Here is a 17,017-nt window from a genome sequence, read left to right as displayed (position 1 = left end):
TTCCAGAGGACATTCAGCTGCTTTCCAAGTCTTGTGCAGTTGATTCCATTATCGGAACTCCTTCCTCCATCCCGTCTTGGAACTTCCAGACTGTTTAAACAACCCAAACGTGTCCATATTCCCTCTAAATAACACGAGCAACAGTCAAGCAAGGTTACAGCTGCCACAGATAAAAATGGGCTATTTATGTCCCCCTGAATTCCAGTCACCATTTTATGGCCTCAGCTCCTCTAAAAAGGATCACAAATCTACACAAAGTCCCCAAGCGCAGCTCTGTGCATTTGGGTCCTCCAAGATATTTAAAATCACATGAAGATGGACTGCTCCCTATTGACCATCCAGCCTCAGAGGCACAGGAACACACATTATTCCACCATGACTATGGAATCAATTGCCATCTGCTTTCAAGCAGGAGAAGAGGGAGAATTCCTACGGCCACAGCTCTGGAGCTGGTGAGCCAGAAAACTTGTCGTGGTTCAATTAATCTCACAAAAGGAATCAAAATCACGGCTGCCTCTCTGAAATAGATGCAAATCTCCATTCCCCTCTGGTGAGTGAAGCAGGGCTGGCAATCATGTCCAAGCAGGTTGCTTATGAGATTTTAGTGCTTGTGGGAAAGCACAACGGCACAAGCCTGGGCATATGGCATTTGCAAGGTACTCTCTCCTCCCAGCTGAGATCGTTCGTGCAGGAGACGTGGGAAGGAGAATGAACAGCAAAGTTCAGGCAGGCTGAGCAGATGGCTGGGGGTGCTTTGCAACAAAGACCCTGAAGAAGACCTGCATTTGTGAGGAGAAAGGTGGGAGGGATTAGAGGAGCCTGGGATGCCTTAGGACACAGGGTTGGGCTTCACAGCCAATTCCCAGCAAAAGCCCAAAAAAGGCAGATGTGTTCACAGGTACGAAACTGCTCTTAGAATCCCACACTGGTTTGGGTTGGAAGAGATCTTCCCTGAAAGACCATCCAGTCCCACCCCTCTGCCATGGGACACCTTCCACTATCCCAGGTTGCTCCAAGCCCCGTCCAACCTGGCCTTGGACACTGCCAGGGATCCAGGGGCAGCCACAGCTTCTCTGGGCACCCTGTGCCAGGGCCTCACAACCAAGAGTAAAAAATTTCTTCCCAATATCCCATTTAAACCTGTCCTCTTTCAGTTTAAAACCATTCCCCTTGTCCTGTCACTGTCTGCCTGCATGAAAAGCCCCTCTCCCTCTTTTTCATAAGCCACTTCAGGCATGGGAAGGTGTCCTGGGTTGCAGTGTATCCTATTACCATCCTCATGAGCTGTTGAAATCAGGTGGGGCAGTGTTTCCTTGCCTCCTCCCCCCAGACTATCTTTCTGTTAATGGCCCATCATTGTCCTGCCGAATGACTCAGAGATAACTCCCTCCGGACTATCTTCTGTTAATGAGCCTAATCAACACTTGGCCTCATGACTCATGACCCCATTGTGAGATGCTCCACCCAGAGGGAGGAACCAAGCATCCCATCCTGGATATAATCTGAGATTCTGAACACCAGAGACAACCTTTCCACTGCATTTCCAGAGGACAGGAGCTACACAGCCACCACTGGACCTTCTGAGGAAGAGCAGACCCTTTTTCTACAGGATCACCGCTTCAGAGGACTGCAGCCACCATTCTGCTGGACTGCTACCTCCACCCTGTCTAACAGGGAGTCAGGTTGTATCTTGACTCTGTCAGTCTGAACCAGTGTTTTCTTTTACTATTTTTTCCTTTTCTTTAATTTCCATTAAATTGTTATTCTGACTTGGTGCCTCCCACTGGTTTGTTTTCAAACTAGTGCAGAAGGGGCTCTAAGGACTCCCCAGAACCTTCTCTTCTCCAGGGCTGAACACCCTTAGCTCTCCTAGTCTGTCTCTAGAGATCAGAGGTGCTCCAACCCTCCCCATCCCTATCTCCACCTGCAGCAGGACAGGATCTGAGCAGCAGGACCTCAACCAAACTCGCAGCCCAGGCACAGGCACTTGGATTTTGGTCCAAATTTAAAAACCCCTCTGGCTCCTACTCCCCAGCACCCAAAGGGGGATCACCCAGTGGGACCATCCCCAGCTCCAGGGGTGACCAGCCCTCACCCCAAGGAGGAGATCCCTCCTCCCCCACCCTTAGCCAGGGCACAGCTCCCCTGTTTCCATGAAAGCTTTCAGCGGCACACAAAAATGGCCACAAAATTAGCAAAGTTTCATGCAAAAAAATAACACAGAGCCAGACTTGGAGCCTTCCCCAGAAGCAGAGCTTTGGCTGAGACACAGTTCCCTGCTGCTCACAGGAATAGCTGATCTCTTCGATGGCAAAACCTGCTTTACCCAGTCCTACTCTCCTCCTGAGGGCCACACTGAACACCAGACACTCCTCAAGCAAGAGAGATACCCCATTCCAACAGCAGATACCTGGGGAGCCTCTGCACAGCCCAACACCACCTTCATTTAATAGACAATGCTTCGATTTCCAGAGCCCCTCAGTAGCACTGTACTCAGAAGGCCTACAAAAAGAATCACAGTCATTCTTTTGGAGTCTTCACAGAGGCTTCAGTACCATTTATAAGTGGAATTTCTTGTAAAACCACTCCTGCCTGGAGAGAAGGATCGCACTGAGAGCCCAAGAACTTTGGAAATATTGAAAAGCTCCACCACAACCATTCACCTGCTGCATTTCTATTCATTTCCCCTTAATTCCCAAACCCAGCACTTCCTATTAGCTACAATTAAACCTCCAGAGGTGCCTGCCAAGCCAGATTTAAGGGAAATTTGAACCACAAGACCTGCTGGCAAGTTTTATTTAAAGAAGCAGACAAATCTGTACCCTCAAGTAAATTCCTCCAGATTCAGCCAGCAGCAGGTGAGCTGAGGGCAAGATCTACCAGCACTTCCCTGTCCTGATTCCCAGCAGGATGGGATGCTCCTGCCTCCAGCAAGGAGCTGACCAAAGGGATGGAAGAGGGAAGGAGGAGCTGATATTTCACATTTTTGGGATTTTTTTTTTCCTTCTGCAGGCAGCCAAACCAGCCTGGAGGCACCAAACAACATCAGCTAAAGGCATCCTGGGGGCTTTGCTGGGAGGGGCAGGGTGGCCACTGATGTCCCCGTGCAGGTCACCTCCAGCAGCTCCCTGTGTCCAGGCATCTTCCAGTGCTGGGCAGGAGCAGGAGCTGGGCACTGAGGAGAGGCAGCTGTCCTGGAGCTCCATCTAGTGCAACGTACCCTGCGTTTATTCCTGTCTCCACATTTTGGGATGCTCTGCCTCTTGGAGTCACAGCATTTCCAGAGACTTGTGCTTCACAATTCCCCCCATCAGTAAATCAGTGCAGGTGCAGCTGTTGCTGCTGCAGGTGACACAGGTGACACCATAAAAACACAGCTCAGGTGCATTTCCAACCAGGGAGGAAGCAAATGGACAGGGATTCTCTATTTTTTTTTAATCCTCTTGTTAGTTTTCCAGTTGGAGGGGCTGCAAAAGGTGTTGCTCACAAACAGTGCAACCTCTGAAAGAGCAGTGCAGGCACCAGGGCTCAGGTGATGGAAACACAGCTCTGGTTTACAGAAGGATTCAGACTTTTCAGGTCTTGACACCTGCTCCATTGTCTTTGAAAGCCTCCACCACACCAGAGCTGCTCAGAGCTCCAGAAAATGGTGATTTCCCCTGAAATTCTTGCTGGAAGCTGTCAGCAAACAGGGAACTGCACCATGAGCGTGAGAGGGTGAGCTCCTGGTGTTGTTTTAAATGTCAGTGTCAAAAGAGGGGGAAAAAAGAAAAATAAGGAAGCCTTTTTGGAAAAAGGGCAAGGTTAATTTCCAAAGGAATGAAGGAAAAAGTGTGATGAGATCCTTCTCATTGCTGTTTCCCCAAATACACTCAGGTGGACACAGAGACCAAGGATGTCTCTCCCCACTTCTCTGTGCAAATCCTTTTCCTAAAGCCCCTCTGCCATCCATGCCCACCACCACAGCCCTGGATCCCAGTGTTTTCCCCTCCTCCTCAGGGAAGCCAAGACTTTGTGCACGGCATTATATTTTTAACCACACCCAATATTCCAGGAGTTTCAACTCCTGAGAGGGAGGGGAGATTTAAACAAAGGGAGATGTGTAAACACCTGAATAAAGACATGAATGATTAACAGAAATAACTGTTAATAACTGTGAATTGTTTCCATGCCAATTGCCATGATGCATTAAAGAGGCTACAAGGGATTTCCAGCTATTAACAGGTGAGGCAGTGGCGTTAAATGAAGGTCACAGAGTGACTTACACATCGTGCTACAACACTTTTGCTCACTTTTGTCAGGAAAATTAATCCACAAACAACAGAGGTTTATGTCCAAAAAGGAGACAGAGGAGTCCTGTTACTTTATTTGAATAAAGGGAGAGGTTATGGGCATTTCCCATGGGGTCTCTCAAATTGTTAGAGGATGCAGCCTCCTTTTTATCCTAATTTCCCAGCCACATTTCCCTTTCTCTTTCCCCATTGGCTGAGGTACTTGAGAGGTACAGATTTCTCACCTAATAGAGACCTTCTTCCAATGTGTACTCCTCCTTTTTCTTTTCCTATGGAATTTATGGTTCTTCCCATTGCTTCTTTCATCTCTCAGTATCTGGCTTTACCTGCCAACAGATCCACAGTTTGTTTGTACAGACAAATCCCTCTCACTCCTTTCACTTTTTTAATAAATATCTCTGCAGTGCTATTCCCTGGGAACTCCTGCTTTACGCACCTTACAACTGCTCAGCTTTCCATGGAATCACAGCATCATTAAGGTTGGAAAAGACCTCCGAGATCATCAAGTCCAACTTTTACCCAAACACCACCATTCCCACTAAACTATATTGCCAAGTGCCACATCCACTTGTTTTTTGAACACTTCCAGGGATGGTGACAACAAAATGTGGGGCTGTGCAGCAAACAGTGGGATATTCCCCAATGCACAATTCCTGCTGGAGAAATATCAGGGAAATTCCATGCTGCCAGGCTTGGGAGTTTGAAAACTCTCGAAAACAGCAACAAAAAAAAAAGAAATCAAAGCACAAACATGCTCATTCCTTGGAATAAAGCATGTGTGGTTTCCCATCCTGGCTCCAGGGCTGTGGGGTGCCCTGCAGGATGGGCTCCAGCCAGACACAGCCCCCCATCCCAAGGGGATGCTCCATCTTTGTGTGGGCCCATCAGCTGCTGGTTTAAATTGGCCTTGAGTTCTGTATGTCTTACAAAACCCTCTTAAAACAACTTCCAGAAATGCTTTTATTCCACGGATGTTCTGACTTGAATGCATCTGATCCAACCCCCCCAAATGACCCTTTTACAGCACAGCCTGAGCAGCCGAAGGGAAGCAGAGTTGTTTTCTCCCTGCTATCGCAATCAAGTTGTTTGGTATAAAATGTGGCTGAGAAGTGAATCCATAATGTTCCTGGCCATGCAAGGAAACTGCTATTACCAGGAGGAAAACGCAGGTAGTAGCTCTGTGGGTTTTTCTCCACTGGAACTGTAATTAATGTGGATGCTGTGCACTAAGTGCAGGGAGAAATACAGACTTCACAGCAGTGAAAATGCATCTCATTAACACTGGAACTACTGTATCGTCCAAATGCATTATGTTCAGCAAGGAAAAGCTGTGTAATTGAATTCCCACCAAAGCACAGTTCATCTGCATCAAATGGCACCGTGCTCATCCTGCAGCTCCTTCGGGCTGCTGCTGGAAATGAGGATTAATTAGGATACCTGCTCGTTACTCAGGGAGCAGGCAGACACACTGTGGTCAGGCTGGGGGCTGCAGCAAGAGGCCAAGAGGCTCAAACCCCAGCCAGGCAGAGCAGGGGGACTCCCAAGATTTGGATCTTCTTGCACTCAGGATGCACCAAGGAGTCAACATTTTTTTGTTCCTGCAGAAAATGCTGGTAAAAAACCCCAACAATTCACAGGAAGGCACCTCTGCTGCATAAATACTTCAGTAATAATTAATAAGTGATTTATGGAATTGGTTTTGAATTATTCTAGGCTGGATTGGCTCGAGTGGCAGGGATGTGTATAAATCATTCTGTGCACAGCACCTCCCAATCCTAACACACAGCTAATGAACCCTCTGGAGCCGAACACGCTCCTCCTTCAGGAAGAACCCACTGATCTGCAGCATTTTAATGGGTAAATTATTATTAATTTAAATAAATACATTAAAAACTCCCAAATACAGCACAGGGGAGAGTTTGGGAAGGGGTAGGAGGAATCCAGACAGAACAGCAGAGAGGTTTTGGAGATTTGAGTGGGAAATCTGTGCTTTCACTACGTAGTCTTTCCATCAGATCCGAGTGGGACTAATCCATCTCTTTGCTACAGAATCTCCCATCCATAAGCCCCAGCACTGGGGTGTGTAAGGGCAGCAGGAGCTCATTAAACACATTTTAACTCATCATTATCATGTATTCTCCCTTTTCTTCCCCCGTCACATGCTCACCAGAGCCCCCAGCACACGGCTCTCCAGCATCCTACCAGCACAACTTCCAGGCTGAGAAACCCCTGCAAAACCAAACCCCAGAGTTATTCTGGGCAGAGGCATCTTGGGGCAAAGCAGCACACAGGGAGGAGCTCACCCCATCTCATGCTGGGGTCCTGGGATGATTTTGCTCCATGTTCACCCCAGACCCTGACTCCCAAAGTGTCCCCTGCAGTGAAAACAGATCAGCCCCCTCAGCATCCCCTTTGGGTGTCATTTTGGGCTGTAGGGGAGGCAGTGGGAGCAATCCATCACCTCCAACCTTTGGAAAAGCAGGTACTGCTGGGATGTCATTTTAAGCTGCCACTTGGGTGAATTTTACTCCCTGGAGGTGCGAGGGATGCTGAGCCCTGGCTCATTCTGGCTCCCCAAACATGTGGGACATGATCCCATCACTCCCAGGACCTCACTGTGCTCACCAGTGCCTGGGCTCCCATGCAGCCTGACACACCCTGTTACTTCTCTGCTTCAAATCCCATTATTCAGCTCTAACAAGGAAATAATTTTAATTAAGGAAATTAAAAATGTTTTTGCGTGTGAATTTTAAGTAGGTGTTAATTTGAAGGCATGAAAAGGAGCCCTCAGGCCGCCTCAGGATCTGTTTGTGTCAGGAGCAGCAGGGGATGGGGAGGGAGGAGGGGAAGGGCCCTCTGCATCCCCTGGGGACAGCAAAGGGTCCCTGGGGAGCAGGGGCAGGGCAAAAAGGCAGGACCAGCAAAAGGCAGAGCAAACCTCCAGCTAAGGAGGGCTCCTGCTCATTCCATTCCTGCAGGAGGGTGGAGCCAGCTGGGAGTTGGTCTCTTCTCCCAAAAAGCAACAGGGCAAAAGGAGTAGGCCTCAAGTTGCACCAGGGGAGGTTTAGGTTGGATATTAGGGAAAATTTCTTCATGGAAAGGGCTGTCAAACATTGGAACGGCTGCCCAGGGCAGTGGTGGAGTCTCCATCCCTGGAGGAATTTAAAACCCCTGTGGATGTGGTACCTGGGGACATGGTTTAGTGGTGGGCCTGGCAGTGCTGGAAGAACAGTTGGTAGTCACTGATCACAGAGGGCTTTTCCAACCTTAATGACTCTACAGATCTATGAAAAACAGCAAAAAAAGAAAGGTGTTGGGAAATCCTTCAGAGCAGCTCTGAAGCCATGAGGCCGCAAGGAGCAACACGAATGTTCCCAAGCTGGCCCAGGTCCCCGTGGGCTGCAGTGGCCTCTCGTGTCCCTCCCACGGGCAGCCCCCGAGGGCTGAGCTTCACCTGGAGATGCCAGGTCCTGGTTCCATTCCCTCCTTCAGTTGTTGCTGGTCTCCAACACCCCAGGACTCCACCAGCAGTGTCCCAGGCTTTCCACAGGTGCCACCAAGCCACTGGGAGCTCAGCTGAGTGACAGTGCCACGGGGAGTTGGCTTTTGGCCAGAAGGAAGGAGATGCTTCTCATTTTGTGTCCTTGCAGCACAGACAGCCCAGAGAAGGCTGTGATTGCAAGGCTCAGCTTAATGCAGCTGGGTAAGAGTCCTATCAAAAACAGCAGCTAATTAGTTAAGTAATACCCAGGGTTATTAATGCTGCAGTTCTGCCATCACCCATGTATTTATAATAATAGTGTTCCCACTGTAATAGCATTAATCATAATGGATTTACTAAGAAATCAAGGGGGAAGGGATATTATCTCCCTCAGGAACAGCACTTGATAGCAGCCCTGCTTAGTGTGTGGATTTGGATTGGTTTAATTCTCAATGTCTCGCTCGTTAATCTGCTCTTCCAACGGCCCCTCACAATCACCTCTCTGGGAGTGCAACCACACGAGGATGGAGGCAGGACAAGCACAGCCAGGTGAGGGGGGGTTCAGGCAGAGCAGCCCCAGGGAATCCTGGCAGAGGGTCAGCACAGCCACCAGGGTTTCTCATGGGGTGGGAGGGCATGGTCCTCTCCTGCCTTGGTGGGCAGTGTCCACTTCTGGCCATCATCCTCTTCTCCAGCCAGTTGGCTTATTCTCAGTTCCATGCGTAAAAGACTCTTTTAGTTTTACCTGGGGAGCAAGGAATATTCAGCATCTCTTCCCAACATTTATAACAAGCACTGAAAGGTTTTATTGAAACTTGTTTTCCCATAAACCTTTTTCCTCATCAGGCTTCTGGTTCAGGACACTTGGACTGACGGTAGCTTGTCCAAGCCAGGGAATGCAGTGAGACACCCACAAGATCCACCACCTTCACCATGATCAGTGCATCAAGCTTTCACCAGCAGCTCCTGTCTGATAAAAATGAAAGCTTGATGTATCTCCTAAAAGTTAGATGTTCTGAATAAAATTAAATCCTGATGAAAATTAAAGCTTGATAAAAATTAAAGCCTGAAGTCCAAAGTGTTCCAATGATTTTTACCAGGAGTTCAGCTTTCCTTGATTAGTTTATGGCTGTGCATAAAGACAGAGAGGTTTTAACACAACTTGCATTAAACCCCTCTGATGCCTTGCTCGGGAGAGCAGAGATGCCCTGGAAGCCGTTCACTTGACAGCAGGAAAACAAGCTGGAGAAAAAATGCTTCCAAACCTCAGAAACCACCGGAGCCCTCAGGGATGGTGTCCCCAGCATGGGCAGCTGGCTGTCCCCAGTGCTGGCCTCCAAGGAAATATGGGGATTCCACAGCTGGGAAGTACTTGGACTTATTGTCCCTGTCCTTTGAATCACCTAAAAGACCTGAGCACACCTGGTTCATTTTTTAACCCCAAATTCTTGATACACAAATAAACACATTTTCCCCTTTTCTTTGCCCATTTAATATTTTTTCTTTTCCTTTACTAGTTAAGGAGAGGGCTGGGCTGAGGTTCCTGCGTGCCGAGGGACACTCCCATGCCCAGCCCGCAGCCACAGAGGCCGCAGTGAGGCCTCCCCGGGGCTTTCTCTCCTCCCGGCTGAGCAACCCCAGCTGTCTCAGCCTTTCCTCAGAGCAGAGGGGCTCCAGCCCTCGCAGCATCTCCGGGGCCTCCTCTGCACTCCCTGCAGCAGCTCCAGGTGCTTCCTGTGCTCAGGACCCCAGAGCTGGGGACAGGGATGAGCCCTGGAGGGGCTGCAGCTTCACGGGCAACAGCGGGGAATTTTGTGTTATCCCCGGGGAGGAGCTAAACGCGCTCTGGTGCAGAGGGATAAAATCAAAGGAATGAAGCCTGCGCCGGGCAGACTCCTGCTGCCAGCGGCCGTTCCTTGTGGAGTCTGCAGGGATCCATCAGGAGCAGATCCCGGGGGTCCCCTTGCCCCGGCCCCCAGCCCGGAGCGGCTGCGAGGGGCGGCAGGGCCGGGCCGTGGGTCCATGCCCAGCTCAGCTCGGAGCTCCCCGTGCTCCCCCAAGCACAGGCTCCAAAGCAAACCCTGCCCGTGGGGACACAGCGTCCGTGCCCCGCCGGCTCCCTGCAGCTGAGGCCGGGCCTGCAGCACCCTGAGGTGCCCGCGGAGCCAAGACTGTCCCCAGGGCTTCCTGGAGCCCGAGCCAAGGCAGAGGCCCTGAGCTGAGGCCGGCCCTGGCCCCTCGGGGTGCCCGGGAGCAGGGGGTGCCCGCAGTCCCTCGGTAGCGCCGGGGACACCCAGGGAGGAGCCGCGGGCGAGGCTCTGCAGGACCGCGCAGGCTCGGCCCTGCTCCCTCAGGGGCTCCCATGGGACAGGGCCTGCTGGGATTTGCCCCTGCAATTAAAATACCAAGCGTGTGCAGAGCAACTGCAGGGAGCCAGTTCATCCCCACAATGTCACCAAGCCCCAGAGCCCCAGCAAGGACAGCCCCCAGCTCCTCGCTGGCCGCACAGAAGTGATGGGGACCCTGTCAGCGCACGTCCAGGAGAAGCTGCAGATCTCCCTCTGTCTTTATCCCGATGCTCCCATCACTCTCCCTGAGCTGGAATTGCGGTTTGACAGATGGGTAAAACAAAAGCACCCCAAACTTTCCAAGCAATAACATGAGCCGTGGTGCTGAGGAAGAGCTGATTTAGGACCTCCTGGCCTTGCTGAGGGATGGTTTGGCAGGGGAGAATAATGTCAGGTGAGGGATGGAAGAGGCGGGTGAGGGAAGATTTGTCACATTCTCTTATAGCAAACATGCTATGCCCTGGAGGATTTTGCAGTGGGATCAGGACACTGGAGTCCCTTGGCACAGGAGGATGCCCCCAGAGCCACCCAGCCCTGACAGCCGTGGTCTGCATGTGGGAAGAGCATCCCTGGTCCCCAAAAGGCCTCCCAGCAAACCACACACACACACAGCCCCTCTGCCCTCTGTGCTGTTGCTCTTCCAATTTAACTTTGTGCTCGTGTCCCTTGGCTCCTGGCCAGGGGATATGGATGGTAGCAAGCTCCCTGCAAACAAAAGGAACTTCTCAAGGACTGTACTGGTGGGATTATATGAGATTTGTCAATATTTGCTCCTGCTCAGGACTGAGGTGAAACTGAACTGAATGAGGCTGAAAAATAATGTCAGTTATTGGATTGGGAAGTGCTGTGACAGCCCGTGGAGGTGGCTACTGAGGCATCACCAGCTGTTCAACTAAAAATGCTGGGTTTTTTTCCCTTTTCCTCCCTCTTCTTTGTATTTTAACTTTGTGTTTTAACTTATGTGCCAGGCAGAGCTGCTCCATGTTGCAATAAATAAGGGTGTTTTGTGTTTTATCTCCATGTCATTACTGGCCAGGTGGAGCAGAGACCAAACCCTCCCTGGCACGGGTGAGGACAGGAGCCAGGAGAGGCTGTGCCTGATCCCAGGGACTCTGGCACCTGGAATCACGGAATCCCTTAGGCTGGAAAAGACCCCCAAGATCATCGAATCCAACCATTAACCCGGCACTGCCAAACCCAGCACTAAGCAAAAAGCTCAGGCCTTGATCCGTGTGAGCTGTCCCAACACTCAGCATCTTCCAGCATCTGGCCCACCCTGGTCTGGGATACCCCAACCCCGCTGAGAGGAAGGCAGCTCCCAGTGTCACCTCCAGCCCTCCCTGCCGGGACAGGGACGTGCTGGGCAGGTCCCCTCCTGCCGGGGCTGAGGCACTTTTTGGGGGCTGCGATGCCAGCATCTGTCGCCTTCCTCCTCCCACGCCGGCGCTGGTTCAACACCCTGAGCGGCGCAGGGAGGGAAACCCATCCCGGCATTGCCCTCTGCTGGCAAATCCCTCTCGGATAAGCCTTTACTCGGCTGCGTTCTCCCAAAATATCCTGCGGAGCAGCTGCGCTGTCTCTGGATGCTCATCTAGGCACCCACAGCATCCAAATCCCGGTGGCACCGGCGGCCTCGGCCGGAGGGATTGGGCGAGGAGGACCTTCCTTGAGATTTGGTGCAGGCTCTGGGTGCCCAGGAAAGCAGCTGAGTGCCTGGAAACAGGGGCTGGACCCGGGCTTTCCCTTGGGGGAAGAGGGGGCTGAAAGTTAAAGTGGTGACAAATGTTTTTCATTAAAAGCCAGCAGCCAGTGACCCCATCACAGCAGGGAAATATTGGTCTGGAATTTACAGGAGTTTAACGGGGTTCAGGAGAGAGGCACAGAAAGTGTTTTGTTGGGAGATGGTTTTCCAGAGAAGGGGGATGCTGGGTGATGAGCCACTGCTACTTTTGGGTGTGGGGCGATCTTGTCACAGTGCCCTCGGCAGCGTCACCTGTGCCCCATCACCTTCTGCCCCCCGGGTGAAGGTCGGGGGCTGGCGGAGCACCCCGGGGCAAGTGGCTTTGTGCGCAGGAGACGGGGTTAGTGGCCCCCGAATCTCAGGGGAAGAGCCAGGAAGGGTGGGCAGGAGCCGCTGCCATGCTGCCAGCGCTGCCAGCTGTGCCGGCACCCCCACAGCAGGGAGACATCCCGGTGTCCCACGTCTGTCTGTCCAGAAAGGCAGTTTTGCCTCCAAGTGTTCGAGTGGGAAATTGCAGGGACCGTCCCGTGCTCCGGCATGGCTTGGAAAGGTGTTCGTGTGTCCCTGCAGCGGCTGAGCCGGCTCGGAGAGGGGGAATACTGGGGAGGAATTGCTCCCTGTGAGGGTGGGCGGGCCCTGGCACAGGGTGCCCAGAGAAGCTGTGGCTGCCCCTGGATCCCTGGCAGTGCCCAAGGCCAGGCTGGACGGGACTTGGAGCAGCCTGGGCTAGTGGAAGGTGTCCCTGCCCATGGCAGGGGGTGGATGGGATGGGCTTTAAGGCCCCTTCCAACCCTGAGGATTCTGCAAGCACAGCAGAGATGATGGGCCAAGGCAGCACAAGCTTTTAGGCTGTGTCTCTGCAAGGCAGCCCAGCCTAAACCCCACTGGTGCCTGGGACATTTGGGATCCTGAAGCCACGGCATTGCTGACCCAGCACCCTAGAAAGCTCTAGAAGCCTCAGTTCTACCTAATCCCAAAGCCATTTGGAGAACTCGCTGTGGATGGGGAAGATCTGCCCAAGCCCTGCACACATCATGTGCCTGTTCCCTGCTGAGCAAATCCCTCTGCAGAACCTCCTCCCATCACCCACGGGGAGCCGGTTATGGAGGAGGATGGAATTCAAGTGCAGGTGAATAGTTCAGCAAAGGGCAGGAGCACCCCAAGGACAGCAGGAGGGTGACATGAGCCAGCCCCAGCCAGGTCCATCCCTCCTTCACTCCCAAGGGACAGCCAGCGAGAGAAGCTCTCGGCCACAGCTCTGAGGTGACACATCGGAGAAGGTCACCAGGCTCCCACAGCGCAGACAAGGAGAGGGAAACCTCTGATGATGATGCCCTAAAATGTGGCCTCAAAATCCTGAGCTGAGCAGACTGGGAGATGCCCAGCAGAGCTAAAGGCCTGGAGGCAGAGGAGGGAAGGACGGATGGGGCTGGGCTGCTGAGAGCCACAAGATTTGGAAAGCATCACTTTGATTTAATGGACCTTGATGTTTGAAAATGAAGTTGAGAGCTCTTTTCTTTGCCACAGGGTTGCGCAGCGAGCAGGATTTAGAAGGGCAAGAGCTTTCCAGATGAGCAGTGCAATTTTGTCATAAGAACCAAAATAATGATAAAAATAACAAGCAGGGGAGAGGGGGAGTGTTGGGCTCACATACAAGTGTTAACTCTCAGCAGGGCCCTAATAAAGGGATTCACCTGTTCTATCAATTAGTGGTGTTACACCTCTGGAGTGGGAATAAACTCATCCTTACAGGTTAATTCCATAAACACACTGCATTCAGGGCCTTCAATGCACTTTTAATGAAAGGAATGAGATTTAAACACACTTCTGCAAAGGGATTACAGAGTGGCCTCTGGTGTTGGCATCTGTGGGGCTGGAGCCACATTGCCATAATAACCCAACAGGCTGGGACACGCTGGGGGCACCCCCAGAGTGGGCAGTGCATCCCAGGGGAGCTGTGGAGGGATGGAACCACCCTGGGAGGACCCACAGCCAGGCAGCCCTGGTGCAGCCAAAGGGGTCCCCAGCCCTCCCTGCTGTTTGGATGCCCTGAGCTGTCAAACACTCACCTGGCACCAGCTACCCAGAGCGACAGCGGTGTCCCCAGGAGCCCGGGATCTGGCACTGGGGTTGTGCCTGGGGATGCAGGAGCTGCAGCATCACAGGAGTGCCCAGTGGGATTCTGTGGTGGGGTTTAGCAGAGGGGCCAGGTCCGAGGTAGGGAGAGGAGGAAGAGAGAAGCATGAGCAGCTTAGCCCAGGCTGTGACCTCCAGGCCACCAGTTCTGTCCCTCAAGCTCCCTCCAGAGCAAGCAAGGCTGGGGCTCCCAGCTGCAGCCTGGGGCACAGCACAGCCCACAGCACCCACACCAGCACCGTGGCACCCATCAGCCCTGCAGGACAGCCCAGCACTGAGACACCTGCAGGACTCCAGAGCCTGAGGGTCCAGTTAGGGCTGGGAAAACTGGGGGCAGGTGCAGCCAGACAGTGACTTGGGTGAGACAAGGTGGGGGCAGAGCCAGGGAGCTGCAATGTGCTGCTGTGAGAGCTGCAGCAGGGCTGGTTTGGCAGTGAAACAAGGTCAGCTGGTCCCAGAGCATGACCAGGTCCCCAAGAGTGAGGTGTCACACGAAGGGGGGATGTGGCACAGGGGGAAGGCACCTGATTTATGGCACTGACAGCCATGACCTCTCGCTCCTAAGGAAGTGTCATGTCCTGTGTGGCGCCGGGGGACACTTCCCTGCAGGCAGAGCACACAAGGACCTGATGGCATTTTTTGGAGAAGTTGTGCTTTCCTTCGAATGCTTCAAGTACCAAATGGTAGATGACAGATTTTAGTGAGGACATTGCCCTCAGTGCATCCTGAGAGGCCCCCTTGCATGCCCCTGTACCCACCTGCTTCCATGTGAGGCCAAAAGCTCTCCAGAGAGCTCTCAGCACCAAGCACCTCCTCAGAACCCACTACTAACCCAAACATGCAGTAACAACTCACCAGTGAAGCAACTGGAGAGCAATTTGCCTCCCCAGTGGCTGATGGAGCCCCCCATTCCCTGCATCTTTAACATTGCCCTGAAGTTAAATGTCTGTGTCTTAGAACAGTCCCATAAGAGCATCTCTTGGAGAGAAGAGCAGGAAAGGCACCCAGGAGAGCCATTTATACACCTGGAAAGGTAAAGATCCAGCTGGAGATAATCTGAGAGAGAGCAGCACTGGGCAGAGCTGTGGATTTCCATCGTTCGTCGAGGGAACAGTCCCCCAGCACAACATGAGGGCTCTCCAGCCCCAGGAGTGATGTCTGCTCAGGTTTGTTTATCCTCAGTTTATCCACCTCACCTCAGCCTCTCTGGCCCAGCTTGTCCAAGTGCTCTGTGAGTGTTCACCCTGTTCCAAAGGTACAAACACAGATCCTCGGTGTCAGTGGACTTTGAGCCTTGAGCAGCCACCAAGGAGGGATCTCCTTCCTGATTCCCCTGACTCCAACGTGCAGCACAAATACAAAATGCTTCCCTGCCCCTCCCGGCGTTGTGCTTCCCTTGGATCCGAGTACAAATACCATGTCCTGGCTCCTCCACCTGCACAACAGCCACTCCTCCTGTGCTCAAAGTATTCCAAGGGGGAAGCAGGGATGAGGCCCTTCAGCCCAGTCTGTGTTTTTATACAATCCCAGAATGGGTTGGGTTGGGAGGGATCTTGAAGCCCATCCAGTGCCACCCCTGCCATGGGCAGGGACACCTTCCACTGTCCCAGGCTGCTCCAAGCTCCATCCAGCCTGGCCTTGGGCACTTCCAGAGATCCAGGAGCAGCCACAACTTTTCACCCTGCTTTAAATGAATCACTCTCACACACACACATACAACACAGACAATGCTTTCCACCTTTCTCAGAGGAAAGAAACAAGGATTATCCATAAACTGAAAACACCTGGATCCCAGATTTTGCCTCCTTTAACAGCTCCATGAGAAAACACCATCACAGCTGCAACTTGAGTTGTCTGATGAGGGCAAGTTAAATGAGAAGAGTTTCCCAGCAGGAACTGGAGTGGCTTTCCCAGGGAAGGGAAACTCTGGGCCCCTGAGCAGCAGCTCCAGGAACTACTGGCAGGCACAGCTGCTTCCTCCTGCACTGCCCTGTGGTGCTCTGGACAGGGAAGTTCTGCCCTCACCACCAGTCGGAGCGAGGCAGCAAAATGTTTACTGCAAACATTTCAGCTGTTCACTGGTGTTAAGCAACAGCTAAGGAACTCAGTGATACCCAAAGCAGAAAGGTGATCAGTCCTCAGACATATTGATAAACTGAAGGCTTAAGGCACCACCCCATCCTTGAATAAGAGGATGAAGGAAGAAGAGGTTCCAAGGGCTGAGGCTGTCGTTGCTGTCTGGCTCAGTAACCAGGAAGCACAGCACACACTCGCTGCTGTGATTCCCCTGCTGTGCAGAGCAGGCTCTGTGCTCAGGTACAGGAGTGAACAGCAAAGCCCAGCTATCCCAGGGAGCAGCTGCACTGCCAGGTGCTGCCTCTGCCGCTCCCGCTTGCTGAGCTCCCACATCAGGAGCCTGAACAGCATTAACGGTTCTGATACGATTGGGTCTTCCCCTCCCAGCTCCACCTGAATGCTCCTGTTGGGACCCTTTACTGCATTTGAGATGCTCCCCTGTAATTCCTGGAATAAAATACAGCTGCTTTAATAACATCTGTTAGCACAGTGCACAGCAGAGATCATTGCCATGATGAAAAACAAAGCCAGGGCCCCAGCTCTGTCCCTAAACCTGTTGTATCAAACTTAATTCAGCTGATTTCTCCTTAGGGTGGGGGATTTTACACAGAACAGAATCCCAGGATCACTGAGGTTGGAAAAGACCTCCAAGGTCCAGCCTGTGACTGATGTCCACCTTGTCACCAGCCCAGAGCACTGAGTGCCACGTCCAGTTGTTCCTTGAATATCTCCAGGGATGAGGATTCCAACACTTTCCTGAGCAGCCCCTGACAATGCCTGACAACGGCTTCAGTGAAGAAATTCCTCCTGATGTCCAACCTGAACCTCCCCTGGCACAGCTTGAGGTTCTTTCCTCTTGTCCTGTGCCTTGTTCCCTGGGAGCAGAGCTCAACCAAAGCTCAGCAGGCTTTAAAGTGGATGTCCGTCATGTAGAAAGAAGCCA

Source organism: Corvus kubaryi, unplaced genomic scaffold, assembly GCF_017639235.1.
Source record: "Corvus kubaryi isolate FWS band 111438036 unplaced genomic scaffold, C.kubaryi_AGA036_p1.0 134, whole genome shotgun sequence".
In the NCBI taxonomy this organism is placed as follows: Eukaryota; Metazoa; Chordata; class Aves; order Passeriformes; family Corvidae; genus Corvus; species Corvus kubaryi.
This window is presented reverse-complemented; position numbering follows the sequence as displayed.